This window comes from Garra rufa, unplaced genomic scaffold, assembly GCF_049309525.1.
Source record: "Garra rufa unplaced genomic scaffold, GarRuf1.0 hap1_unplaced_001, whole genome shotgun sequence".
Classification (NCBI taxonomy): domain Eukaryota; kingdom Metazoa; phylum Chordata; class Actinopteri; order Cypriniformes; family Cyprinidae; genus Garra; species Garra rufa.
Window position 1 is genome coordinate 5,960,989 of NW_027394276.1, and position 24,645 is coordinate 5,985,633.

The following is a 24,645-nucleotide window of genomic DNA, read 5'->3' on the forward strand; positions in this document are numbered from 1 at the left end:
GCTATTTAAAGATCAGCCTCCGTAAAAGCCAGCATATTATATAAATAGTGAAGAAAAGGCAAAAGCTTACAGCACCTGGTATTCCCAGGCGGTCTCCCATCTAAGTACTAACCAGGCCCGACGCTGCTTTGCTTCCGAGATCAGACGAGATCGGGCGCTCTCAGCGCAGTATGGCCGTAAGCGAGTACTGCTCCAAAAAGTGGGCTATTTATAGATCAGCCTCCGTAAAAGCCATCATATTATATAAATAGTGAAGAAAAGGCAAAAGCTTACAGCACCTGGTATTCCCAGGCGGTCTCCCATCCAGAGTTACAAGATTAAAATGGGGTCAGATTTAACTGTGAGAGATGACTAGTGGTTAAAAGAATGAGACATAAAAGAAGATTGGTTTAAATAGATTTGGTTTATATACAAGGTTCACATAAAAAGACTTTAAAACAACACGATAAAACTAGGTAAATGCTGTTAAAAGAATACAGTTCATTTGTCCATACCCTAAAAACAGTCCAAGAATCCCAGTGTGTTGATAAGTCCAATGTGAGTGTCCACCATTGTATATACAATCCACAGAAAGTGTAATCCAAAGTTTGCAGGTGGTGAATGGAAAGGTGAGCTCTAAAATTAGCAAACTCCTTAATCCAACAGTTTGGTGACTGTCCTTTGTTTGTCATGCTGCTCTCTTATACAGTTGTACTTCCTGCTTCCTGTCATGTGTCTAGTCACATGGCAGGCCAACCATCCATTTATTTAAGACACACACACACTTAAAATGTTAAGAGCAATAAAATGGCCTAAAAAAACATGTAAAACACTTAACACTCTATAATACATTTAAATGATTGTAATAAATAGAGCGGTAAAACACGTCTTTCTAAAAGCCAGCATATTATATAAATAGTGAAGAAAAGGCAAAAGCTTACAGCACCTGGTATTCCCAGGCGGTCTCCCATCCAGAGTTACAAGATTAAAATGGGGTCAGATTTAACTGTGAGAGATGACTAGTGGTTAAAAGAATGAGACATAAAAGAAGATTGGTTTAAATAGATTTGGTTTATATACAAGGTTCACATAAAAGACTTTAAAACAACACGATAAAACTAGGTAAATGCTGTTAAAAGAATACAGTTCATTTGTCCATACCCTAAAAACAGTCCAAGAATCCCAGTGTGTTGATAAGTCCAATGTGAGTGTCCACCATTGTATATACAATCCACAGAAAGTGTAATCCAAAGTTTGCAGGTGGTGAATGGAAAGGTGAGCTCTAAAATTAGCAACTCCTTAATCCAACAGTTTGGTGACTTTTTTTGTCATGCTGCTCTCTTATACAGTTGTACTTCCTGCTTCCTGTCATGTGTCTAGTCACATGGCAGGCCGACCATCCATTTATTAAAGACACACACACACTTAAAATGTTAAGAGTAATAAAATGGCCTAAAAAACATGTAAAACACTTAACACTCTATAATACATTTAAATGATTGTAATAAATAGAGCGGTAAAACACGTCTTTCTAAAAGCCAGCATATTATATAAATAGTGAAGAAAAGGCAAAAGCTTACAGCACCTGGTATTCCCAGGCGGTCTCCCATCCAAGTACTAACCAGGCCCGACGCTGCTTTGCTTCCGAGATCAGACGAGATCGGGCGGTCTCAGCGCAGTATGGCCCTAAGCGAGGGCTGCTCCAAAAAGTGGGCTATTTAAAGATCAGCCTCTGTAAAAGCCAGCATATTATATAAATAGTGAAGAAAAGGCAAAAGCTTACAGCACCTGGTATTCCCAGGCGGTCTCCCATCCAGAGTTACAAGATTAAAATGGGGTCAGATTTAACTGTGAGAGATGAGTAGTGGTTAAAAGAATGAGACATAAAAGAAGATTGGTTTAAATAGATTTGGTTTATATACAAGGTTCACATAAAAGACTTTAAAACAACACGATAAAACTAGGTAAATGCTGTTAAAAGAATACAGTTCAATTGTCCATACCCTAAAAACAGTCCAAGAATCCTAGTGTGTTGATAAGTCCAATGTGAGTGTCCACCATTGTATATACAATCCACAGAAAGTGTAATCCAAAGTTTGCAGGTGGTGAATGGAAAGGTGAGCTCTAAAATTAGCAAACTCCTTAATCCAACAGTTTGGTGACTGTCCTTTGTTTGTCATGCTGCTCTCTTATACAGTTGTACTTCCTGCTTCCTGTCATGTGTCTAGTCACATGGCAGGCCAACCATCCATTTATTTAAGACACACACACACTTAAAATGTTAAGAGCAATAAAATGGCCTAAAAAAACATGTAAAACACTTAACAATCTATAATACATTTAAATGATTGTAATAAATAGAGCGGTAAAACACGTCTTTCTAAAAGCCAGCATATTATATAAATAGTGAAGAAAAGGCAAAAGCTTACAGCACCTGGTATTCCCAGGCGGTCTCCCATCCAAGTACTAACCAGGCCCGACGCTGCTTTGCTTCCGAGATCAGACGAGATTGGGCGGTCTCAGCGCGGTATGGCCGTAAGCGAGGGCTGCTCCAAAAAGTGGCCTATTTAAAGATCAGCCTCCGTAAAAGCCAGCATATTATATAAATAGTGAAGAAAAGGCAAAAGCTTACAGCACCTGGTATTCCCAGGCTGTCTCCCATCCAAGTACTAACCAGGCCCGACGCTGCTTTGCTTCCGAGATCAGACGAGATAGGGCGGTCTCAGCGCAGTATGGCCGTAAGTGAGGGCTTCTCCAAAAAGTGGGCTATTTAAAGATCAGCCTCCGTAAAAGCCAGCATATTATATAAATAGTGAAGAAAAGGCAAAAGCTTACAGCACCTGGTATTCCCAGGCGGTCTCCCATCTAAGTACTAACCAGGCCCGACGCTGCTTTGCTTCCGAGATCAGACGAGATCGGGCGCACTCAGCGCAGTATGGCCGTAAGCGAAGACTGCTCCAAAAAGTGGGTTATTTATAGATCAGCCTCCGTAAAAGCCATCATATTATATAAATAGTGAAGAAAAGGCAAAAGCTTACAGCACCTGGTATTCCCAGGCGGTCTCCCATCCAGAGTTACAACATTAAAATGGGGTCAGAATTAACTGTGAGAGATGACTAGTGGTTAAAAGAATGAGACATAAAAGAAGATTGGTTTAAATAGATTTGGTTTATATACAAGGTTCACATAAAAAGACTTTAAAACAACACGATAAAACTAGGTAAATGCTGTTAAAAGAATACAGTTCATTTGTCCATACCCTAAAAACAGTCCAAGAATCCCAGTGTGTTGATAAGTCCAATGTGAGTGTCCACCATTGTATATACAATCCACAGAAAGTGTAATCCAAAGTTTGCAGGTGGTGAATGGAAAGGTGAGCTCTAAAATTAGCAAACTCCTTAATCCAACAGTTTGGTGACTGTCCTTTGTATGTCATGCTGCTCTCTTATACAGTTGTACTTCCTGCTTCCTGTCATGTGTCTAGTCACATGGCAGGCCAACCATCCATTTATTTAAGACACACACACACTTAAAATGTTAAGAGCAATAAAATGGCCTAAAAAAACATGTAAAACACTTAACACTCTATAATACATTTAAATGATTGTAATAAATAGAGCGGTAAAACACGTCTTTCTAAAAGCCAGCATATTATATAAATAGTGAAGAAAAGGCAAAAGCTTACAGCACCTGGTATTCCCAGGCGGTCTCCCATCCAGAGTTACAAGATTAAAATGGGGTCAGATTTAACTGTGAGAGATGACTAGTGGTTAAAAGAATGAGACATAAAAGAAGATTGGTTTAAATAGATTTGGTTTATATACAAGGTTCACATAAAAGACTTTAAAACAACACGATAAAACTAGGTAAATGCTGTTAAAAGAATACAGTTCATTTGTCCATACCCTAAAAACAGTCCAAGAATCCCAGTGTGTTGATAAGTCCAATGTGAGTGTCCACCATTGTATATACAATCCACAGAAAGTGTAATCCAAAGTTTGCAGGTGGTGAATGGAAAGGTGAGCTCTAAAATTAGCAACTCCTTAATCCAACAGTTTGGTGACTTTTTTTGTCATGCTGCTCTCTTATACAGTTGTACTTCCTGCTTCCTGTCATGTGTCTAGTCACATGGCAGGCCAACCATCCATTTATTAAAGACACACACACACACACACTTAAAATGTTAAGAGTAATAAAATGGCCTAAAAAACATGTAAAACACTTAACACTCTATAATACATTTAAATGATTGTAATAAATAGAGCGGTAAAACACGTCTTTCTAAAAGCCAGCATATTATATAAATAGTGAAGAAAAGGCAAAAGCTTACAGCACCTGGTATTCCCAGGCGGTCTCCCATCCAAGTACTAACAAGGCCCGACGCTGCTTTGCTTCCGAGATCAGACGAGATCGGGCGCACTCAGCGCAGTATGGCCGTAAGCGAGGACTGCTCCAAAAAGTGGGTTATTTATAGATCAGCCTCCGTAAAAGCCATCATATTATATAAATAGTGAAGAAAAGGCAAAAGCTTACAGCACCTGGTATTCCCAGGCGGTCTCCCATCCAGAGTTACAACATTAAAATGGGGTCAGAATTAACTGTGAGAGATGACTAGTGGTTAAAAGAATGAGACATAAAAGAAGATTGGTTTAAATAGATTTGGTTTTTATACAAGGTTCACATAAAAGACTTTAAAACAACACGATAAAACTAGGTAAATGCTGTTAAAAGAATACAGTTCATTTGTCCATACCCTAAAAACAGTCCAAGAATCCCAGTGTGTTGATAAGTCCAATGTGAGTGTCCACCATTGTATATACAATCCACAGAAAGTGTAATCCAAAGTTTGCAGGTGGTGAATGGAAAGGTGAGCTCTAAAATTAGCAAACTCCTTAATCCAACAGTTTGGTGACTGTCCTTTGTTTGTCATGCTGCTCTCTTATACAGTTGTACTTCCTGCTTCCTGTCATGTGTCTAGTCACATGGCAGGCCAACCATCCATTTATTTAAGACACACACTTAAAATGTTAAGAGCAATAAAATGGCCTAAAAAAACATGTAAAACACTTAACACTCTATAATACATTTAAATGATTGTAATAAATAGAGCGGTAAAACACGTCTTTCTAAAAGCCAGCATATTATATAAATAGTGAAGAAAAGGCAAAAGCTTACAGCACCTGGTATTCCCAGGCGGTCTCCCTTCCAGAGTTACAAGATTAAAATGGGGTCAGATTTAACTGTGAGAGATGACTAGTGGTTAAAAGAATGAGACATAAAAGAAGATTGGTTTAAATAGATTTGGTTTATATACAAGGTTCACATAAAAGACTTTAAAACAACACGATAAAACTAGGTAAATGCTGTTAAAAGAATACAGTTCATTTGTCCATACCCTAAAAACAGTCCAAGAATCCCAGTGTGTTGATAAGTCCAATGTGAGTGTCCACCATTGTATATACAATCCACAGAAAGTGTAATCCAAAATTTGCAGGTGGTGAATGGAAAGGTGAGCTCTAAAATTAGCAACTCCTTAATCCAACAGTTTGGTGACTTTTTTTGTCATGCTGCTCTCTTATACAGTTGTACTTCCTGCTTCCTGTCATGTGTCTAGTCACATGGCAGGCCAACCATCCATTTATTAAAGACACACACACACTTAAAATGTTAAGAGTAATAAAATGGCCTAAAAAACATGTAAAACACTTAACACTCTATAATACATTTAAATGATTGTAATAAATAGAGCGGTAAAACACGTCTTTCTAAAAGCCAGCATATTATATAAATAGTGAAGAAAAGGCAAAAGCTTACAGCACCTGGTATTCCCAGGCGGTCTCCCATCCAAGTACTAACCAGGCCCGACGCTGCTTTGCTTCCGAGATCAGACGAGATCGGGCGGTCTCAGCGCAGTATGGCCGTAAGCGAGGGCTGCTCCAAAAAGTGGGCTATTTAAAGATCAGCCTCCGTAAAAGCCAGCATATTATATAAATAGTGAAGAAAAGGCAAAAGCTTACAGCACCTGGTATTCCCAGGCGGTCTCCCATCTAAGTACTAACCAGGCCCGACGCTGCTTTGCTTCCGAGATCAGACGAGATCGGGTGCTCTCAGCGCAGTATGGCCGTAAGCGAGTACTGCTCCAAAAAGTGGGCTATTTATAGATCAGCCTCCGTAAAAGCCATCATATTATATAAATAGTGAAGAAAAGGCAAAAGCTTACAGCACCTGGTATTCCCAGGGGGTCTCCCATCCAAGTACTAACCAGGCCCGACGCTGCTTTGCTTCCGAGATCAGACGAGATCGGGCGCACTCAGCGCAGTATGGCCGTAAGCGAGGACTGCTCCAAAAAGTGGGTTATTTATAGATCAGCCTCCGTAAAAGCCATCATATTATATAAATAGTGAAGAAAAGGCAAAAGTTTACAGCACCTGGTATTCCCAGGCGGTCTCCCATCCAGAGTTACAACATTAAAATGGGGTCAGAATTAACTGTGAGAGATGACTAGTGGTTAAAAGAATGAGACATAAAAGAAGATTGGTTTAAATAGATTTGGTTTTTATACAAGGTTCACATAAAAGACTTTAAAACAACACGATAAAACTAGGTAAATGCTGTTAAAAGAATACAGTTCATTTGTCCATACCCTAAAAACAGTAAAAGAATCCCAGTGTGTTGATAAGTCCAATGTGAGTGTCCACCATTGTATATACAATCCACAGAAAGTGTAATCCAAAGTTTGCAGGTGGTGAATGGAAAGGTGAGCTCTAAAATTAGCAAACTCCTTAATCCAACAGTTTGGTGACTGTCCTTTGTTTGTCATGCTGCTCTCTTATACAGTTGTACTTCCTACTTCCTGTCATGTGTCTAGTCACATGGCAGGCCAACCATCCATTTATTTAAGACACACACACACTTAAAATGTTAAGAGCAATAAAATGGCCTAAAAAAACATGTAAAACACTTAACACTCTATAATACATTTAAATGATTGTAATAAATAGAGCGGTAAAACACGTCTTTCTAAAAGCCAGCATATTATATAAATAGTGAAGAAAAGGCAAAAGCTTACAGCACCTGGTATTCCCAGGCGGTCTCCCATCCAAGTACTAACCAGGCCCGACGCTGCTTTGCTTCCGAGATCAGACGAGATCGGGCGGTCTCAGCGCAGTATGGCCTTAAGCAGGGGGCTGCTCCAAAAAGTGGGCTATTTAAAGATCAGCCTCCGTAAAAGCCAGCATATTATATAAATAGTGAAGAAAAGGCAAAAGCTTACAGCACCTGGTATTCCCAGGCGGTCTCCCATCTAAGTACTAACCAGGCCCGACGCTGCTTTGCTTCCGAGATCAGACGAGATCGGGCGCTCTCAGCGCAGTATGGCCGTAAGCGAGTACTGCTCCAAAAAGTGGGCTATTTATAGATCAGCCTCCGTAAAAGCCATCATATTATATAAATAGTGAAGAAAAGGCAAAAGCTTACAGCACCTGGTATTCCCAGGCGGTCTCCCATCCAGAGTTACAAGATTAAAATGGGGTCAGATTTAACTGTGAGAGATGACTAGTGGTTAAAAGAATGAGACATAAAAGAAGATTGGTTTAAATAGATTTGGTTTATATACAAGGTTCACATAAAAAGACTTTAAAACAACACGATAAAACTAGGTAAATGCTGTTAAAAGAATACAGTTCATTTGTCCATACCCTAAAAACAGTCCAAGAATCCCAGTGTGTTGATAAGTCCAATGTGAGTGTCCACCATTGTATATACAATCCACAGAAAGTGTAATCCAAAGTTTGCAGGTGGTGAATGGAAAGGTGAGCTCTAAAATTAGCAAACTCCTTAATCCAACAGTTTGGTGACTGTCCTTTGTTTGTCATGCTGCTCTCTTATACAGTTGTACTTCCTGCTTCCTGTCATGTGTCTAGTCACATGGCAGGCCAACCATCCATTTATTTAAGACACACACACACTTAAAATGTTAAGAGCAATAAAATGGCCTAAAAAAACATGTAAAACACTTAACACTCTATAATACATTTAAATGATTGTAATAAATAGAGCGGTAAAACACGTCTTTCTAAAAGCCAGCATATTATATAAATAGTGAAGAAAAGGCAAAAGCTTACAGCACCTGGTATTCCCAGGCGGTCTCCCATCCAAGTACTAACCAGGCCCGACGCTGCTTTGCTTCCGAGATCAGACGAGATCGGGCGGTCTCAGCGCAGTATGGCCGTAAGCGAGGGCTGCTCCAAAAAGTGGCCTATTTAAAGATCAGCCTCCGTAAAAGCCAGCATATTATATAAATAGTGAAGAAAAGGCAAAAGCCTACAGCACCTGGTATTCCCAGGCGGTCTCCCATCTAAGTACTAACCAGGCCCGACGCTGCTTTGCTTCCGAGATCAGACGAGATAGGGCGGTCTCAGCGCGGTATGGCCGTAAGCGAGGGCTGCTCCAAAAAGTGGGCTATTTAAAGATCAGCCTCCGTAAAAGCCAGCATATTATATAAATAGTGAAGAAAAGGCAAAAGCTTACAGCACCTGGTATTCCCAGGCGGTCTCCCATCTAAGTACTAACCAGGCCCGACGCTGCTTTGCTTCCGAGATCAGACCAGATCGGGCGCTCTCAGCGCAGTATGGCCGTAAGCGAGTACTGCTCCAAAAAGTGGGCTATTTATAGATCAGCCTCCGTAAAAGCCATCATATTATATAAATAGTGAAGAAAAGGCAAAAGCTTACAGCACCTGGTATTCCCAGGCGGTCTCCCATCCAAGTACTAACCAGGCCCGACGCTGCTTTGCTTCCGAGATCAGACGAGATCGGGCGCACTCAGCGCAGTATGGCCGTAAGCGAGGACTGCTCCAAAAAGTGGGTTATTTATAGATCAGCCTCCGTAAAAGCCATCATATTATATAAATAGTGAAGAAAAGGCAAAAGCTTACAGCACCTGGTATTCCCAGGCGGTCTCCCATCCAGAGTTACAACATTAAAATGGGGTCAGAATTAACTGTGAGAGATGACTAGTGGTTAAAAGAATGAGACATAAAAGAAGATTGGTTTAAATAGATTTGGTTTTTATACAAGGTTCACATAAAAGACTTTAAAACAACACGATAAAACTAGGTAAATGCTGTTAAAAGAATACAGTTCATTTGTCCATACCCTAAAAACAGTCCAAGAATCCCAGTGTGTTGATAAGTCCAATGTGAGTGTCCACCATTGTATATACAATCCACAGAAAGTGTAATCCAAAGTTTGCAGGTGGTGAATGGAAAGGTGAGCTCTAAAATTAGCAAACTCCTTAATCCAACAGTTTGGTGACTGTCCTTTGTTTGTCATGCTGCTCTCTTATACAGTTGTACTTCCTGCTTCCTGTCATGTGTCTAGTCACATGGCAGGCCAACCATCCATTTATTTAAGACACACACACACACTTAAAATGTTAAGAGCAATAAAATGGCCTAAAAAAACATGTAAAACACTTAACACTCTATAATACATTTAAATGATTGTAATAAATAGAGCGGTAAAACACGTCTTTCTAAAAGCCAGCATATTATATAAATAGTGAAGAAAAGGCAAAAGCTTACAGCACCTGGTATTCCCAGGCGGTCTCCCATCCAAGTACTAACCAGGCCCGACGCTGCTTTGCTTCCGAGATCAGACGAGATCGGGCGGTCTCAGCGCAGTATGGCCGTAAGCGAGGGCTGCTCCAAAAAGTGGGCTATTTAAAGATCAGCCTCCGTAAAAGCCAGCATATTATATAAATAGTGAAGAAAAGGCAAAAGCTTACAGCACCTGGTATTCCCAGGCGGTCTCCCATCTAAGTACTAACCAGGCCCGACGCTGCTTTGCTTCCGAGATCAGACGAGATCGGGCGCTCTCAGCGCAGTATGGCCGTAAGCGAGTACTGCTCCAAAAAGTGGGCTATTTATAGATCAGCCTCCGTAAAAGCCATCATATTATATAAATAGTGAAGAAAAGGCAAAAGCTTACAGCACCTGGTATTCCCAGGCGGTCTCCCATCCAGAGTTACAAGATTAAAATGGGGTCAGATTTAACTGTGAGAGATGACTAGTGGTTAAAAGAATGAGACATAAAAGAAGATTGGTTTAAATAGATTTGGTTTATATACAAGGTTCACATAAAAGACTTTAAAACAACACGATAAAACTAGGTAAATGCTGTTAAAAGAATACAGTTCATTTGTCCATACCCTAAAAACAGTCCAAGAATCCCAGTGTGTTGATAAGTCCAATGTGAGTGTCCACCATTGTATATACAATCCACAGAAAGTGTAATCCAAAGTTTGCAGGTGGTGAATGGAAAGGTGAGCTCTAAAATTAGCAAACTCCTTAATCCAACAGTTTGGTGACTGTCCTTTGTTTGTCATGCTGCTCTCTTATACAGTTGTACTTCCTGCTTCCTGTCATGTGTCTAGTCACATGGCAGGCCAACCATCCATTTATTTAAGACACACACACACTTAAAATGTTAAGAGCAATAAAATGGCCTAAAAAAACATGTAAAACACTTAACACTCTATAATACATTTAAATGATTGTAATAAATAGAGCGGTAAAACACGTCTTTCTAAAAGCCAGCATATTATATAAATAGTGAAGAAAAGGCAAAAGCTTACAGCACCTGGTATTCCCAGGCGGTCTCCCATCCAAGTACTAACCAGGCCCGACGCTGCTTTGCTTCCGAGATCAGACGAGATCGGGCGGTCTCAGCGCAGTATGGCCGTAAGCGAGGGCTGCTCCAAAAAGTGGCCTATTTAAAGATCAGCCTCCGTAAAAGCCAGCATATTATATAAATAGTGAAGAAAAGGCAAAAGCTTACAGCACCTGGTATTCCCAGGCGGTCTCCCATCTAAGTACTAACCAGGCCCGACGCTGCTTTGCTTCCGAGATCAGACGAGATAGGGCGGTCTCAGCGCAGTATGGCCGTAAGCGAGGGCTGCTCCAAAAAGTGGGCTATTTAAAGATCAGCCTCCGTAAAAGCCAGCATATTATATAAATAGTGAAGAAAAGGCAAAAGCTTACAGCACCTGGTATTCCCAGGCGGTCTCCCATCTAAGTACTAACCAGGCCCGACGCTGCTTTGCTTCCGAGATCAGACCAGATCGGGCGCTCTCAGCGCAGTATGGCCGTAAGCGAGTACTGCTCCAAAAAGTGGGCTATTTATAGATCAGCCTCCGTAAAAGCCATCATATTATATAAATAGTGAAGAAAAGGCAAAAGCTTACAGCACCTGGTATTCCCAGGCGGTCTCCCATCCAGAGTTACAAGATTAAAATGGGGTCAGATTTAACTGTGAGAGATGACTAGTGGTTAAAAGAATGAGACATAAAAGAAGATTGGTTTAAATAGATTTGGTTTTTATACAAGGTTCACATAAAAGACTTTAAAACAACACGATAAAACTAGGTAAATGCTGTTAAAAGAATACAGTTCATTTGTCCATACCCTAAAAACAGTCCAAGAATCCCAGTGTGTTGATAAGTCCAATGTGAGTGTCCACCATTGTATATACAATCCACAGAAAGTGTAATCCAAAGTTTGCAGGTGGTGAATGGAAAGGTGAGCTCTAAAATTAGCAAACTCCTTAATCCAACAGTTTGGTGACTGTCCTTTGTTTGTCATGCTGCTCTCTTATACAGTTGTACTTCCTGCTTCCTGTCATGTGTCTAGTCACATGGCAGGCCAACCATCCATTTATTTAAGACACACACACACTTAAAATGTTAAGAGCAATAAAATGGCCTAAAAAAACATGTAAATCACTTAACACTCTATAATACATTTAAATGATTGTAATAAATAGAGCGGTAAAACACGTCTTTCTAAAAGCCAGCATATTATATAAATAGTGAAGAAAAGGCAAAAGCTTACAGCACCTGGTATTCCCAGGCGGTCTCCCATCCAAGTACTAACCAGGCCCGACGCTGCTTAGCTTCCGAGATCAGACGAGATCGGGCGGTCTCAGCGCAGTATGGCCGTAAGCGAGGGCTGCTCCAAAAAGTGGGCTATTTAAAGATCAGCCTCCGTAAAAGCCAGCATATTATATAAATAGTGAAGAAAAGGCAAAAGCTTACAGCACCTGGTATTCCCAGGCGGTCTCCCATCTAAGTACTAACCAGGCCCGACGCTGCTTTGCTTCCGAGATCAGACGAGATCGGGCGCTCTCAGCGCAGTATGGCCGTAAGCGAGTACTGCTCCAAAAAGTGGGCTATTTATAGATCAGCCTCCGTAAAAGCCATCATATTATATAAATAGTGAAGAAAAGGCAAAAGCTTACAGCACCTGGTATTCCCAGGCGGTCTCCCATCCAGAGTTACAAGATTAAAATGGGGTCAGATTTAACTGTGAGAGATGACTAGTGGTTAAAAGAATGAGACATAAAAGAAGATTGGTTTAAATAGATTTGGTTTATATACAAGGTTCACATAAAAGACTTTAAAACAACACGATAAAACTAGGTAAATGCTGTTAAAAGAATACAGTTCATTTGTCCATACCCTAAAAACAGTCCAAGAATCCCAGTGTGTTGATAAGTCCAATGTGAGTGTCCACCATTGTATATACAATCCACAGAAAGTGTAATCCAAAGTTTGCAGGTGGTGAATGGAAAGGTGAGCTCTAAAATTAGCAAACTCCTTAATCCAACAGTTTGGTGACTGTCCTTTGTTTGTCATGCTGCTCTCTTATACAGTTGTACTTCCTGCTTCCTGTCATGTGTCTAGTCACATGGCAGGCCAACCATCCATTTATTTAAGACACACACTTAAAATGTTAAGAGCAATAAAATGGCCTAAAAAAACATGTAAAACACTTAACACTCTATAATACATTTAAATGATTGTAATAAATAGAGCGGTAAAACACGTCTTTCTAAAAGCCAGCATATTATATAAATAGTGAAGAAAAGGCAAAAGCTTACAGCACCTGGTATTCCCAGGCGGTCTCCCATCCAAGTACTAACCAGGCCCGACGCTGCTTTGCTTCCGAGATCAGACGAGATCGGGCGCACTCAGCGCAGTATGGCCGTAAGCGAGGACTGCTCCAAAAAGTGGGTTATTTATAGATCAGCCTCCGTAAAAGCCATCATATTATATAAATAGTGAAGAAAAGGCAAAAGCTTACAGCACCTGGTATTCCCAGGCGGTCTCCCATCCAGAGTTACAACATTAAAATGGGGTCAGATTTAACTGTGAGAGATGACTAGTGGTTAAAAGAATGAGACATAAAAGATTGGTTTAAATAGATTTGGTTTATATACAAGGTTCACATAAAAGACTTTAAAACAACACGATAAAACTAGGTAAATGCTGTTAAAAGAATACAGTTCATTTGTCCATACCCTAAAAACAGTCCAAGAATCCCAGTGTGTTGATAAGTCCAATGTGAGTGTCCACCATTGTATATACAATCCACAGAAAGTGTAATCCAAAGTTTGCAGGTGGTGAATGGAAAGGTGAGCTCTAAAATTAGCAACTCCTTAATCCAACAGTTTGGTGACTTTTTTTGTCATGCTGCTCTCTTATACAGTTGTACTTCCTGCTTCCTGTCATGTGTCTAGTCACATGGCAGGCGAACCATCCATTTATTAAAGACACACACACACTTAAAATGTTAAGAGTAATAAAATGGCCTAAAAAACATGTAAAACACTTAACACTCTATAATACATTTAAATGATTGTAATAAATAGAGCGGTAAAACACGTCTTTCTAAAAGCCAGCATATTATATAAATAGTGAAGAAAAGGCAAAAGCTTACAGCACCTGGTATTCCCAGGCGGTCTCCCATCCAAGTACTAACCAGGCCCGACGCTGCTTTGCTTCCGAGATCAGACGAGATCGGGCGGTCTCAGCGCAGTATGGCCGTAAGCGAGGGCTGCTCCAAAAAGTGGGCTATTTAAAGATCAGCCTCTGTAAAAGCCAGCATATTATATAAATAGTGAAGAAAAGGCAAAAGCTTACAGCACCTGGTATTCCCAGGCGGTCTCCCATCCAGAGTTACAAGATTAAAATGGGGTCAGATTTAACTGTGAGAGATGAGTAGTGGTTAAAAGAATGAGACATAAAAGAAGATTGGTTTAAATAGATTTGGTTTATATACAAGGTTCACATAAAAGACTTTAAAACAACACGATAAAACTAGGTAAATGCTGTTAAAAGAATACAGTTCAATTGTCCATACCCTAAAAACAGTCCAAGAATCCTAGTGTGTTGATAAGTCCAATGTGAGTGTCCACCATTGTATATACAATCCACAGAAAGTGTAATCCAAAGTTTGCAGGTGGTGAATGGAAAGGTGAGCTCTAAAATTAGCAAACTCCTTAATCCAACAGTTTGGTGACTGTCCTTTGTTTGTCATGCTGCTCTCTTATACAGTTGTACTTCCTGCTTCCTGTCATGTGTCTAGTCACATGGCAGGCCAACCATCCATTTATTTAAGACACACACACACTTAAAATGTTAAGAGCAATAAAATGGCCTAAAAAAACATGTAAAACACTTAACAATCTATAATACATTTAAATGATTGTAATAAATAGAGCGGTAAAACACGTCTTTCTAAAAGCCAGCATATTATATAAATAGTGAAGAAAAGGCAAAAGCTTACAGCACCTGGTATTCCCAGGCGGTCTCCCATCCAAGTACTAACCAGGCCCGACGCTGCTTTGCTTCCGAGATCAGACGAGATTGGGCGGTCTCAGCGCGGTATGGCCGTAAGCGAGGGCTGCTCCAAAAAGTGGCCTATTTAAAGATCAGCCTCCGTAAAAGCCAGCATATTATATAAATAGTGAAGAAAAGGCAAAAGCTTACAGCACCTGGTATTCCCAGGCGGTCTCCCATCCAAGTACTAACCAGGCCCGACGCTGCTTTGCTTCCGAGATCAGACGAGATAGGGCGGTCTCAGCGCAGTATGGCCGTAAGTGAGGGCTGCTCCAAAAAGTGGGCTATTTAAAGATCAGCCTCCGTAAAAGCCAGCATATTATATAAATAGTGAAGAAAAGGCAAAAGCTTACAGCACCTGGTATTCCCAGGCGGTCTCCCATCTAAGTACTAACCAGGCCCGACGCTGCTTTGCTTCCGAGATCAGACGAGATCGGGCGCACTCAGCGCAGTATGGCCGTAAGCGAAGACTGCTCCAAAAAGTGGGTTATTTATAGATCAGCCTCCGTAAAAGCCATCATATTATATAAATAGTGAAGAAAAGGCAAAAGCTTACAGCACCTGGTATTCCCAGGCGGTCTCCCATCCAGAGTTACAACATTAAAATGGGGTCAGAATTAACTGTGAGAGATGACTAGTGGTTAAAAGAATGAGACATAAAAGAAGATTGGTTTAAATAGATTTGGTTTTTATACAAGGTTCACATAAAAGACTTTAAAACAACACGATAAAACTAGGTAAATGCTGTTAAAAGAATACAGTTCATTTGTCCATACCCTAAAAACAGTCCAAGAATCCCAGTGTGTTGATAAGTCCAATGTGAGTGTCCACCATTGTATATACAATCCACAGAAAGTGTAATCCAAAGTTTGCAGGTGGTGAATGGAAAGGTGAGCTCTAAAATTAGCAAACTCCTTAATCCAACAGTTTGGTGACTGTCCTTTGTTTGTCATGCTGCTCTCTTATACAGTTGTACTTCCTGCTTCCTGTCATGTGTCTAGTCACATGGCAGGCCAACCATCCATTTATTTAAGACACACACACACTTAAAATGTTAAGAGCAATAAAATGGCCTAAAAAAAACATGTAAAACACTTAACACTCTATAATACATTTAAATGATTGTAATAAATAGAGCGGTAAAACACGTCTTTCTAAAAGCCAGCATATTATATAAATAGTGAAGAAAAGGCAAAAGCTTACAGCACCTGGTATTCCCAGGCGGTCTCCCATCCAAGTACTAACCAGGCCCGACGCTGCTTTGCTTCCGAGATCAGACGAGATCGGGCGGTCTCAGCGCAGTATGGCCGTAAGCGAGGGCTGCTCCAAAAAGTGGGCTATTTAAAGATCAGCCTCCGTAAAAGCCAGCATATTATATAAATAGTGAAGAAAAGGCAAAAGCTTACAGCACCTGGTATTCCCAGGCGGTCTCCCATCTAAGTACTAACCAGGCCCGACGCTGCTTTGCTTCCGAGATCAGACGAGATCGGGCGCTCTCAGCGCAGTATGGCCGTAAGCGAGTACTGCTCCAAAAAGTGGGCTATTTATAGATCAGCCTCCGTAAAAGCCATCATATTATATAAATAGTGAAGAAAAGGCAAAAGCTTACAGCACCTGGTATTCCCAGGCGGTCTCCCATCCAGAGTTACAAGATTAAAATGGGGTCAGATTTAACTGTGAGAGATGACTAGTGGTTAAAAGAATGAGACATAAAAGAAGATTGGTTTAAATAGATTTGGTTTATATACAAGGTTCACATAAAAAGACTTTAAAACAACACGATAAAACTAGGTAAATGCTGTTAAAAGAATACAGTTCATTTGTCCATACCCTAAAAACAGTCCAAGAATCCCAGTGTGTTGATAAGTCCAATGTGAGTGTCCACCATTGTATATACAATCCACAGAAAGTGTAATCCAAAGTTTGCAGGTGGTGAATGGAAAGGTGAGCTCTAAAATTAGCAAACTCCTTAATCCAACAGTTTGGTGACTGTCCTTTGTATGTCATGCTGCTCTCTTATACAGTTGTACTTCCTGCTTCCTGTCATGTGTCTAGTCACATGGCAGGCCAACCATCCATTTATTTAAGACACACACACACTTAAAATGTTAAGAGCAATAAAATGGCCTAAAAAAACATGTAAAACACTTAACACTCTATAATACATTTAAATGATTGTAATAAATAGAGCGGTAAAACACGTCTTTCTAAAAGCCAGCATATTATATAAATAGTGAAGAAAAGGCAAAAGCTTACAGCACCTGGTATTCCCAGGCGGTCTCCCATCCAAGTACTAACCAGGCCCGACGCTGCTTTGCTTCCGAGATCAGACGAGATCGGGCGGTCTCAGCGCAGTATGGCCGTAAGCGAGGGCTGCTCCAAAAAGTGGGCTATTTAAAGATCAGCCTCCGTAAAAGCCAGCATATTATATAAATAGTGAAGAAAAGGCAAAAGCTTACAGCACCTGGTATTCCCAGGCGGTCTCCCATCTAAGTACTAACCAGGCCCGACGCTGCTTTGCTTCCGAGATCAGACGAGATCGGGCGCTCTCAGCGCAGTATGGCCGTAAGCGAGTACTGCTCCAAAAAGTGGGCTATTTATAGATCAGCCTCCGTAAAAGCCATCATATTATATAAATAGTGAAGAAAAGGCAAAAGCTTACAGCACCTGGTATTCCCAGGGGGTCTCCCATCCAGAGTTACAAGATTAAAATGGGGTCAGATTTAACTGTGAGAGATGACTAGTGGTTAAAAGAATGAGACATAAAAGAAGATTGGTTTAAATAGATTTGGTTTATATACAAGGTTCACATAAAAAGACTTTAAAACAACACGATAAAACTAGGTAAATGCTGTTAAAAGAATACAGTTCATTTGTCCATACCCTAAAAACAGTCCAAGAATCCCAGTGTGTTGATAAGTCCAATGTGAGTGTCCACCATTGTATATACAATCCACAGAAAGTGTAATCCAAAGTTTGCAGGTGGTGAATGGAAAGGTGAGCTCTAAAATTAGCAAACTCCTTAATCCAACAGTTTGGTGACTGTCCTTTGTATGTCATGCTGCTCTCTTATACAGTTGTACTTCCTGCTTCCTGTCATGTGTCTAGTCACATGGCAGGCCAACCATCCATTTATTTAAGACACACACACACTTAAAATGTTAAGAGCAATAAAATGGCCTAAAAAAACATGTAAAACACTTAACACTCTATAATACATTTAAATGATTGTAATAAATAGAGCGGTAAAACACGTCTTTCTAAAAGCCAGCATATTATATAAATAGTGAAGAAAAGGCAAAAGCTTACAGCACCTGGTATTCCCAGGCGGTCTCCCATCCAGAGTTACAAGATTAAAATGGGGTCAGATTTAACTGTGAGAGATGACTAGTGGTTAAAAGAATGAGACATAAAAGAAGATTGGTTTAAATAGATTTGGTTTATATACAAGGTTCACATAAAAGACTTTAAAACAACACGATAAAACTAGGTAAATGCTGTTAAAAGAATACAGTTCATTTGTCCATACCCTAAAAACAGTCCAAGAATCCCAGTGTGTTGATAAGTCCAATGTGAGTGTCCACCATTGTATATACAATCCACAGAAAGTGTAATCCAAAGTTTGCAGGTGGTGAATGGAAAGGTGAGCTCTAAAATTAGCAACTCCTTAATCCAACAGTTTGGTGACTTTTTTTGTCATGCTGCTCTCTTATACAGTTGTACTTCCTGCTTCCTGTCATGTGTCTAGTCACATGGCAGGCCAACCATCCATTTATTAAAGACACACACACACTTAAAATGTTAAGAGTAATAAAATGGCCTAAAAAACATGTAAAACACTTAACACTCTATAATACATTTAAATGATTGTAATAAATAGAGCGGTAAAACACGTCTTTCTAAAAGCCAGCATATTATATAAATAGTGAAGAAAAGGCAAAAGCTTACAGCACCTGGTATTCCCAGGCGGTCTCCCATCCAAGTACTAACCAGGCCCGACGCTGCTTTGCTTCCGAGATCAGACGAGATCGGGCGGTCTCAGCGCAGTATGGCCGTAAGCGAGGGCTGCTCCAAAAAGTGGGCTATTTAAAGATCAGCCTCCGTAAAAGCCAGCATATTATATAAATAGTGAAGAAAAGGCAAAAGCTTACAGCACCTGGTATTCCCAGGCGGTCTCCCATCTAAGTACTAACCAGGCCCGACGCTGCTTTGCTTCCGAGATCAGACGAGATCGGGTGCTCTCAGCGCAGTATGGCCGTAAGCGAGTACTGCTCCAAAAAGTGGGCTATTTATAGATCAGCCTCCGTAAAAGCCATCATATTATATAAATAGTGAAGAAAAGGCAAAAGCTTACAGCACCTGGTATTCCCAGGGGGTCTCCCATCCAAGTACTAACCAGGCCCGACGCTGCTTTGCTTCCGAGATCAGACGAGATCGGGCGCACTCAGCGCAGTATGGCCGTAAGCGAGGACTGCTCCAAAAAGTGGGTTATTTATAGATCAGCCTCCGTAAAAGCCATCATATTATATAAATAGTGAAGAAAAGGCAAAAGTTTACAGCACCTGGTATTCCCAGGCGGTCTCCCATCCAGAGTTACAACATTAAAATGGGGTCAGAATTAACTGTGAGAGATGACTAGTGGTTAAAAGAATGAGACATAAAAGAAGATTGGTTTAAATAGATTTGGTTTTTATACAAGGTTCACATAAAAGACTTTAAAACAACACGATAAAACTAGGTAAATGCTGTTAAAAGAATACAGTTCATTTGTCCATACCCTAAAAACAGTAAAAGAATCCCAGTGTGTTGATAAGTCCAATGTGAGTGTCCACCATTGTATATACAATCCACAGAAAGTGTAATCCAAAGTTTGCAGGTGGTGAATGGAAAGGTGAGCTCTAAAATTAGCAAACTCCTTAATCCAACAGTTTGGTGACTGTCCTTTGTTTGTCATGCTGCTCTCTTATACAGTTGTACTTCCTACTTCCTGTCATGTGTCTAGTCACATGGCAGGCCAACCATCCATTTATTTAAGACACACACACACTTAAAATGTTAAGAGCAATAAAATGGCCTAAAAAAACATGTAAAACACTTAACACTCTATAATACATTTAAATGATTGTAATAAATAGAGCGGTAAAACACGTCTTTCTAAAAGCCAGCATATTATATAAATAGTGAAGAAAAGGCAAAAGCTTACAGCACCTGGTATTCCCAGGCGGTCTCCCATCCAAGTACTAACCAGGCCCGACGCTGCTTTGCTTCCGAGATCAGACGAGATCGGGCGGTCTCAGCGCAGTATGGCCGTAAGCGAGGGCTGCTCCAAAAAGTGGGCTATTTAAAGATCAGCCTCCGTAAAAGCCAGCATATTATATAAATAGTGAAGAAAAGGCAAAAGCTTACAGCACCTGGTATTCCCAGGCGGTCTCCCATCTAAGTACTAACCAGGCCCGACGCTGCTTTGCTTCCGAGATCAGACGAGATCGGGCGCTCTCAGCGCAGTATGGCCGTAAGCGAGTACTGCTCCAAAAAGTGGGCTATTTATAGATCAGCCTCCGTAAAAGCCATCATATTATATAAATAGTGAAGAAAAGGCAAAAGCTTACAGCACCTGGTATTCCCAGGCGGTCTCCCATCCACAGTTACAAGATTAAAATGGGGTCAGATTTAACTGTGAGAGATGACTAGTGGTTAAAAGAATGAGACATAAAAGAAGATTGGTTTAAATAGATTTGGTTTATATACAAGGTTCACATAAAAAGACTTTAAAACAACACGATAAAACTAGGTAAATGCTGTTAAAAGAATACAGTTCATTTGTCCATACCCTAAAAACAGTCCAAGAATCCCAGTGTGTTGATAAGTCCAATGTGAGTGTCCACCATTGTATATACAATCCACAGAAAGTGTAATCCAAAGTTTGCAGGTGGTGAATGGAAAGGTGAGCTCTAAAATTAGCAAACTCCTTAATCCAACAGTTTGGTGACTGTCCTTTGTATGTCATGCTGCTCTCTTATACAGTTGTACTTCCTGCTTCCTGTCATGTGTCTAGTCACATGGCAGGCCAACCATCCATTTATTTAAGACACACACACACTTAAAATGTTAAGAGCAATAAAATGGCCTAAAAAAAACATGTAAAACACTTAACACTCTATAATACATTTAAATGATTGTAATAAATAGAGCGGTAAAACACGTCTTTCTAAAAGCCAGCATATTATATAAATAGTGAAGAAAAGGCAAAAGCTTACAGCACCTGGTATTCCCAGGCGGTCTCCCTTCCAGAGTTACAAGATTAAAATGGGGTCAGATTTAACTGTGAGAGATGACTAGTGGTTAAAAGAATGAGACATAAAAGAAGATTGGTTTAAATAGATTTGGTTTATATACAAGGTTCACATAAAAGACTTTAAAACAACACGATAAAACTAGGTAAATGCTGTTAAAAGAATACAGTTCATTTGTCCATACCCTAAAAACAGTCCAAGAATCCCAGTGTGTTGATAAGTCCAATGTGAGTGTCCACCATTGTATATACAATCCACAGAAAGTGTAATCCAAAGTTTGCAGGTGGTGAATGGAAAGGTGAGCTCTAAAATTAGCAACTCCTTAATCCAACAGTTTGGTGACTTTGTTTGTCATGCTGCTCTCTTATACAGTTGTACTTCCTGCTTCCTGTCATGTGTCTAGTCACATGGCAGGCCAACCATCCATTTATTTAAGACACACACACACTTAAAATGTTAAGAGCAATAAAATGGCCTAAAAAAACATGTAAAACACTTAACACTCTATAATACATTTAAATGATTGTAATAAATAGAGCGGTAAAACACGTCTTTCTAAAAGCCAGCATATTATATAAATAGTGAAGAAAAGGCAAAAGCTTACAGCACCTGGTATTCCCAGGCGGTCTCCCATCCAAGTACTAACCAGGCCCGACGCTGCTTTGCTTCCGAGATCAGACGAGATCGGGCGGTCTCAGCGCAGTATGGCCTTAAGCAGGGGGCTGCTCCAAAAAGTGGGCTATTTAAAGATCAGCCTCCGTAAAAGCCAGCATATTATATAAATAGTGAAGAAAAGGCAAAAGCTTACAGCACCTGGTATTCCCAGGCGGTCTCCCATCTAAGTACTAACCAGGCCCGACGCTGCTTTGCTTCCGAGATCAGACGAGATCGGGCGCTCTCAGCGCAGTATGGCCGTAAGCGAGTACTGCTCCAAAAAGTGGGCTATTTATAGATCAGCCTCCGTAAAAGCCATCATATTATATAAATAGTGAAGAAAAGGCAAAAGCTTACAGCACCTGGTATTCCCAGGCGGTCTCCCATCCAGAGTTACAAGATTAAAATGGGGTCAGATTTAACTGTGAGAGATGACTAGTGGTTAAAAGAATGAGACATAAAAGAAGATTGGTTTAAATAGATTTGGTTTATATACAAGGTTCACATAAAAAGACTTTAAAACAACACGATAAAACTAGGTAAATGCTGTTAAAAGAATACAGTTCATTTGTCCATACCCTAAAAACAGTCCAAGAATCCCAGTGTGTTGATAAGTCCAATGTGAGTGTCCACCATTGTATATACAATCCACAGAAAGTGTAATCCAAAGTTTGCAGGTGGTGAATGGAAAGGTGAGCTCTAAAATTAGCAAACTCCTTAATCCAACAGTTTGGTGACTGTCCTTTGTTTGTCATGCTGCTCTCTTATACAGTTGTACTTCCTGCTTCCTGTCATGTGTCTAGTCACATGGCAGGCCAACCATCCATTTATTTAAGACACACACACACTTAAAATGTTAAGAGCAATAAAATGGCCTAAAAAAACATGTAAAACACTTAACACTCTATAATACATTTAAATGATTGTAATAAATAGAGCGGTAAAACACGTCTTTCTAAAAGCCAGCATATTATATAAATAGTGAAGAAAAGGCAAAAGCTTACAGCACCTGGTATTCCCAGGCGGTCTCCCATCCAAGTACTAACCAGGCCCGACGCTGCTTTGCTTCCGAGATCAGACGAGATCGGGCGGTCTCAGCGCAGTATGGCCGTAAGCGAGGGCTGCTCCAAAAAGTGGCCTATTTAAAGATCAGCCTCCGTAAAAGCCAGCATATTATATAAATAGTGAAGAAAAGGCAAAAGCTTACAGCACCTGGTATTCCCAGGCGGTCTCCCATCTAAGTACTAACCAGGCCCGACGCTGCTTTGCTTCCGAGATCAGACGAGATAGGGCGCTCTCAGCGCAGTATGGCCGTAAGCGAGTACTGCTCCAAAAAGTGGGCTATTTATAGATCAGCCTCCGTAAAAGCCATCATATTATATAAATAGTGAAGAAAAGGCAAAAGCTTACAGCACCTGGTATTCCCAGGCGGTCTCCCATCCAAGTACTAACCAGGCCCGACGCTGCTTTGCTTCCGAGATCAGACGAGATCGGGCGCACTCAGCGCAGTATGGCCGTAAGCGAGGACTGCTCCAAAAAGTGGGTTATTTATAGATCAGCCTCCGTAAAAGCCATCATATTATATAAATAGTGAAGAAAAGGCAAAAGCTTACAGCACCTGGTATTCCCAGGCGGTCTCCCATCCAGAGTTACAACATTAAAATGGGGTCAGAATTAACTGTGAGAGATGACTAGTGGTTAAAAGAATGAGACATAAAAGAAGATTGGTTTAAATAGATTTGGTTTTTATACAAGGTTCACATAAAAGACTTTAAAACAACACGATAAAACTAGGTAAATGCTGTTAAAAGAATACAGTTCATTTGTCCATACCCTAAAAACAGTCCAAGAATCCCAGTGTGTTGATAAGTCCAATGTGAGTGTCCACCATTGTATATACAATCCACAGAAAGTGTAATCCAAAGTTTGCAGGTGGTGAATGGAAAGGTGAGCTCTAAAATTAGCAAACTCCTTAATCCAACAGTTTGGTGACTGTCCTTTGTTTGTCATGCTGCTCTCTTATACAGTTGTACTTCCTGCTTCCTGTCATGTGTCTAGTCACATGGCAGGCCAACCATCCATTTATTTAAGACACACACACACACTTAAAATGTTAAGAGCAATAAAATGGCCTAAAAAAACATGTAAAACACTTAACACTCTATAATACATTTAAATGATTGTAATAAATAGAGCGGTAAAACACGTCTTTCTAAAAGCCAGCATATTATATAAATAGTGAAGAAAAGGCAAAAGCTTACAGCACCTGGTATTCCCAGGCGGTCTCCCATCCAAGTACTAACCAGGCCCGACGCTGCTTTGCTTCCGAGATCAGACGAGATCGGGCGGTCTCAGCGCAGTATGGCCGTAAGCGAGGGCTGCTCCAAAAAGTGGGCTATTTAAAGATCAGCCTCCGTAAAAGCCAGCATATTATATAAATAGTGAAGAAAAGGCAAAAGCTTACAGCACCTGGTATTCCCAGGCGGTCTCCCATCTAAGTACTAACCAGGCCCGACGCTGCTTTGCTTCCGAGATCAGACGAGATCGGGCGCTCTCAGCGCAGTATGGCCGTAAGCGAGTACTGCTCCAAAAAGTGGGCTATTTATAGATCAGCCTCCGTAAAAGCCATCATATTATATAAATAGTGAAGAAAAGGCAAAAGCTTACAGCACCTGGTATTCCCAGGCGGTCTCCCATCCAGAGTTACAAGATTAAAATGGGGTCAGATTTAACTGTGAGAGATGACTAGTGGTTAAAAGAATGAGACATAAAAGAAGATTGGTTTAAATAGATTTGGTTTATATACAAGGTTCACATAAAAGACTTTAAAACAACACGATAAAACTAGGTAAATGCTGTTAAAAGAATACAGTTCATTTGTCCATACCCTAAAAACAGTCCAAGAATCCCAGTGTGTTGATAAGTCCAATGTGAGTGTCCACCATTGTATATACAATCCACAGAAAGTGTAATCCAAAGTTTGCAGGTGGTGAATGGAAAGGTGAGCTCTAAAATTAGCAACTCCTTAATCCAACAGTTT

The 24,645-nt window shown here is 40.5% G+C and overlaps 42 non-coding genes and 1 pseudogene across 42 annotated transcripts; all 43 read right to left on the reverse strand.

Annotated features, from left to right (window-relative positions):
- Nucleotides 1-63: 63 nt before the first annotated feature.
- On the reverse strand, nt 64-182 carry LOC141303259 (5S ribosomal RNA). The gene has a single exon (XR_012343241.1). It is a non-coding gene; the product is annotated as a 5S ribosomal RNA (ribosomal RNA).
- A 1,370-nt stretch (nt 183-1,552) lies between these two features.
- LOC141303598 (5S ribosomal RNA) lies at nt 1,553-1,671 on the reverse strand. The gene has a single exon (XR_012343578.1). It is a non-coding gene; the product is annotated as a 5S ribosomal RNA (ribosomal RNA).
- Nucleotides 1,672-2,401: 730 nt separating this feature from the next.
- LOC141303552 (5S ribosomal RNA) lies at nt 2,402-2,520 on the reverse strand. Its single transcript, XR_012343533.1, has one exon. It is a non-coding gene; the product is annotated as a 5S ribosomal RNA (ribosomal RNA).
- Nucleotides 2,521-2,604: 84 nt separating this feature from the next.
- Nucleotides 2,605-2,723, reverse strand: LOC141303699 (5S ribosomal RNA; annotated as a pseudogene).
- An 84-nt stretch (nt 2,724-2,807) lies between these two features.
- Nucleotides 2,808-2,926, reverse strand: LOC141303357 (5S ribosomal RNA). Its single transcript, XR_012343339.1, has one exon. It is a non-coding gene; the product is annotated as a 5S ribosomal RNA (ribosomal RNA).
- A 1,376-nt stretch (nt 2,927-4,302) lies between these two features.
- Nucleotides 4,303-4,421, reverse strand: LOC141303604 (5S ribosomal RNA). Its single transcript, XR_012343583.1, has one exon. It is a non-coding gene; the product is annotated as a 5S ribosomal RNA (ribosomal RNA).
- A 1,365-nt stretch (nt 4,422-5,786) lies between these two features.
- On the reverse strand, nt 5,787-5,905 carry LOC141303461 (5S ribosomal RNA). Its single transcript, XR_012343441.1, has one exon. It is a non-coding gene; the product is annotated as a 5S ribosomal RNA (ribosomal RNA).
- Nucleotides 5,906-5,989: 84 nt separating this feature from the next.
- Nucleotides 5,990-6,108, reverse strand: LOC141303056 (5S ribosomal RNA). Its single transcript, XR_012343041.1, has one exon. It is a non-coding gene; the product is annotated as a 5S ribosomal RNA (ribosomal RNA).
- An 84-nt stretch (nt 6,109-6,192) lies between these two features.
- On the reverse strand, nt 6,193-6,311 carry LOC141303205 (5S ribosomal RNA). Its single transcript, XR_012343188.1, has one exon. It is a non-coding gene; the product is annotated as a 5S ribosomal RNA (ribosomal RNA).
- A 730-nt stretch (nt 6,312-7,041) lies between these two features.
- On the reverse strand, nt 7,042-7,160 carry LOC141303647 (5S ribosomal RNA). Its single transcript, XR_012343626.1, has one exon. It is a non-coding gene; the product is annotated as a 5S ribosomal RNA (ribosomal RNA).
- An 85-nt stretch (nt 7,161-7,245) lies between these two features.
- On the reverse strand, nt 7,246-7,364 carry LOC141303261 (5S ribosomal RNA). The gene has a single exon (XR_012343243.1). It is a non-coding gene; the product is annotated as a 5S ribosomal RNA (ribosomal RNA).
- Nucleotides 7,365-8,095: 731 nt separating this feature from the next.
- LOC141303462 (5S ribosomal RNA) lies at nt 8,096-8,214 on the reverse strand. Its single transcript, XR_012343442.1, has one exon. It is a non-coding gene; the product is annotated as a 5S ribosomal RNA (ribosomal RNA).
- An 84-nt stretch (nt 8,215-8,298) lies between these two features.
- LOC141303661 (5S ribosomal RNA) lies at nt 8,299-8,417 on the reverse strand. The gene has a single exon (XR_012343640.1). It is a non-coding gene; the product is annotated as a 5S ribosomal RNA (ribosomal RNA).
- Nucleotides 8,418-8,501: 84 nt separating this feature from the next.
- LOC141303587 (5S ribosomal RNA) lies at nt 8,502-8,620 on the reverse strand. The gene has a single exon (XR_012343567.1). It is a non-coding gene; the product is annotated as a 5S ribosomal RNA (ribosomal RNA).
- An 84-nt stretch (nt 8,621-8,704) lies between these two features.
- On the reverse strand, nt 8,705-8,823 carry LOC141303184 (5S ribosomal RNA). The gene has a single exon (XR_012343167.1). It is a non-coding gene; the product is annotated as a 5S ribosomal RNA (ribosomal RNA).
- A 732-nt stretch (nt 8,824-9,555) lies between these two features.
- LOC141303463 (5S ribosomal RNA) lies at nt 9,556-9,674 on the reverse strand. The gene has a single exon (XR_012343443.1). It is a non-coding gene; the product is annotated as a 5S ribosomal RNA (ribosomal RNA).
- Nucleotides 9,675-9,758: 84 nt separating this feature from the next.
- Nucleotides 9,759-9,877, reverse strand: LOC141303262 (5S ribosomal RNA). The gene has a single exon (XR_012343244.1). It is a non-coding gene; the product is annotated as a 5S ribosomal RNA (ribosomal RNA).
- Nucleotides 9,878-10,607: 730 nt separating this feature from the next.
- On the reverse strand, nt 10,608-10,726 carry LOC141303464 (5S ribosomal RNA). The gene has a single exon (XR_012343445.1). It is a non-coding gene; the product is annotated as a 5S ribosomal RNA (ribosomal RNA).
- Nucleotides 10,727-10,810: 84 nt separating this feature from the next.
- On the reverse strand, nt 10,811-10,929 carry LOC141303677 (5S ribosomal RNA). Its single transcript, XR_012343657.1, has one exon. It is a non-coding gene; the product is annotated as a 5S ribosomal RNA (ribosomal RNA).
- An 84-nt stretch (nt 10,930-11,013) lies between these two features.
- On the reverse strand, nt 11,014-11,132 carry LOC141303588 (5S ribosomal RNA). The gene has a single exon (XR_012343568.1). It is a non-coding gene; the product is annotated as a 5S ribosomal RNA (ribosomal RNA).
- A 730-nt stretch (nt 11,133-11,862) lies between these two features.
- LOC141303140 (5S ribosomal RNA) lies at nt 11,863-11,981 on the reverse strand. The gene has a single exon (XR_012343123.1). It is a non-coding gene; the product is annotated as a 5S ribosomal RNA (ribosomal RNA).
- An 84-nt stretch (nt 11,982-12,065) lies between these two features.
- LOC141303263 (5S ribosomal RNA) lies at nt 12,066-12,184 on the reverse strand. Its single transcript, XR_012343245.1, has one exon. It is a non-coding gene; the product is annotated as a 5S ribosomal RNA (ribosomal RNA).
- Nucleotides 12,185-12,910: 726 nt separating this feature from the next.
- LOC141303186 (5S ribosomal RNA) lies at nt 12,911-13,029 on the reverse strand. Its single transcript, XR_012343170.1, has one exon. It is a non-coding gene; the product is annotated as a 5S ribosomal RNA (ribosomal RNA).
- Nucleotides 13,030-13,749: 720 nt separating this feature from the next.
- On the reverse strand, nt 13,750-13,868 carry LOC141303465 (5S ribosomal RNA). Its single transcript, XR_012343446.1, has one exon. It is a non-coding gene; the product is annotated as a 5S ribosomal RNA (ribosomal RNA).
- A 730-nt stretch (nt 13,869-14,598) lies between these two features.
- On the reverse strand, nt 14,599-14,717 carry LOC141303553 (5S ribosomal RNA). The gene has a single exon (XR_012343534.1). It is a non-coding gene; the product is annotated as a 5S ribosomal RNA (ribosomal RNA).
- Nucleotides 14,718-14,801: 84 nt separating this feature from the next.
- Nucleotides 14,802-14,920, reverse strand: LOC141303685 (5S ribosomal RNA). The gene has a single exon (XR_012343664.1). It is a non-coding gene; the product is annotated as a 5S ribosomal RNA (ribosomal RNA).
- An 84-nt stretch (nt 14,921-15,004) lies between these two features.
- LOC141303360 (5S ribosomal RNA) lies at nt 15,005-15,123 on the reverse strand. Its single transcript, XR_012343341.1, has one exon. It is a non-coding gene; the product is annotated as a 5S ribosomal RNA (ribosomal RNA).
- A 731-nt stretch (nt 15,124-15,854) lies between these two features.
- Nucleotides 15,855-15,973, reverse strand: LOC141303466 (5S ribosomal RNA). Its single transcript, XR_012343447.1, has one exon. It is a non-coding gene; the product is annotated as a 5S ribosomal RNA (ribosomal RNA).
- Nucleotides 15,974-16,057: 84 nt separating this feature from the next.
- LOC141303264 (5S ribosomal RNA) lies at nt 16,058-16,176 on the reverse strand. Its single transcript, XR_012343247.1, has one exon. It is a non-coding gene; the product is annotated as a 5S ribosomal RNA (ribosomal RNA).
- Nucleotides 16,177-16,907: 731 nt separating this feature from the next.
- Nucleotides 16,908-17,026, reverse strand: LOC141303467 (5S ribosomal RNA). Its single transcript, XR_012343448.1, has one exon. It is a non-coding gene; the product is annotated as a 5S ribosomal RNA (ribosomal RNA).
- Nucleotides 17,027-17,110: 84 nt separating this feature from the next.
- LOC141303265 (5S ribosomal RNA) lies at nt 17,111-17,229 on the reverse strand. The gene has a single exon (XR_012343248.1). It is a non-coding gene; the product is annotated as a 5S ribosomal RNA (ribosomal RNA).
- A 1,370-nt stretch (nt 17,230-18,599) lies between these two features.
- LOC141303468 (5S ribosomal RNA) lies at nt 18,600-18,718 on the reverse strand. Its single transcript, XR_012343449.1, has one exon. It is a non-coding gene; the product is annotated as a 5S ribosomal RNA (ribosomal RNA).
- An 84-nt stretch (nt 18,719-18,802) lies between these two features.
- On the reverse strand, nt 18,803-18,921 carry LOC141303057 (5S ribosomal RNA). The gene has a single exon (XR_012343042.1). It is a non-coding gene; the product is annotated as a 5S ribosomal RNA (ribosomal RNA).
- Nucleotides 18,922-19,005: 84 nt separating this feature from the next.
- On the reverse strand, nt 19,006-19,124 carry LOC141303206 (5S ribosomal RNA). The gene has a single exon (XR_012343189.1). It is a non-coding gene; the product is annotated as a 5S ribosomal RNA (ribosomal RNA).
- A 730-nt stretch (nt 19,125-19,854) lies between these two features.
- LOC141303471 (5S ribosomal RNA) lies at nt 19,855-19,973 on the reverse strand. The gene has a single exon (XR_012343451.1). It is a non-coding gene; the product is annotated as a 5S ribosomal RNA (ribosomal RNA).
- Nucleotides 19,974-20,057: 84 nt separating this feature from the next.
- Nucleotides 20,058-20,176, reverse strand: LOC141303266 (5S ribosomal RNA). Its single transcript, XR_012343249.1, has one exon. It is a non-coding gene; the product is annotated as a 5S ribosomal RNA (ribosomal RNA).
- A 1,372-nt stretch (nt 20,177-21,548) lies between these two features.
- On the reverse strand, nt 21,549-21,667 carry LOC141303648 (5S ribosomal RNA). Its single transcript, XR_012343627.1, has one exon. It is a non-coding gene; the product is annotated as a 5S ribosomal RNA (ribosomal RNA).
- Nucleotides 21,668-21,752: 85 nt separating this feature from the next.
- LOC141303267 (5S ribosomal RNA) lies at nt 21,753-21,871 on the reverse strand. The gene has a single exon (XR_012343250.1). It is a non-coding gene; the product is annotated as a 5S ribosomal RNA (ribosomal RNA).
- A 731-nt stretch (nt 21,872-22,602) lies between these two features.
- On the reverse strand, nt 22,603-22,721 carry LOC141303472 (5S ribosomal RNA). The gene has a single exon (XR_012343452.1). It is a non-coding gene; the product is annotated as a 5S ribosomal RNA (ribosomal RNA).
- Nucleotides 22,722-22,805: 84 nt separating this feature from the next.
- Nucleotides 22,806-22,924, reverse strand: LOC141303618 (5S ribosomal RNA). Its single transcript, XR_012343597.1, has one exon. It is a non-coding gene; the product is annotated as a 5S ribosomal RNA (ribosomal RNA).
- Nucleotides 22,925-23,008: 84 nt separating this feature from the next.
- On the reverse strand, nt 23,009-23,127 carry LOC141303187 (5S ribosomal RNA). Its single transcript, XR_012343171.1, has one exon. It is a non-coding gene; the product is annotated as a 5S ribosomal RNA (ribosomal RNA).
- A 732-nt stretch (nt 23,128-23,859) lies between these two features.
- LOC141303473 (5S ribosomal RNA) lies at nt 23,860-23,978 on the reverse strand. Its single transcript, XR_012343453.1, has one exon. It is a non-coding gene; the product is annotated as a 5S ribosomal RNA (ribosomal RNA).
- Nucleotides 23,979-24,062: 84 nt separating this feature from the next.
- On the reverse strand, nt 24,063-24,181 carry LOC141303268 (5S ribosomal RNA). Its single transcript, XR_012343251.1, has one exon. It is a non-coding gene; the product is annotated as a 5S ribosomal RNA (ribosomal RNA).
- Between the last annotated feature and the right edge of the window lie 464 nt (nt 24,182-24,645).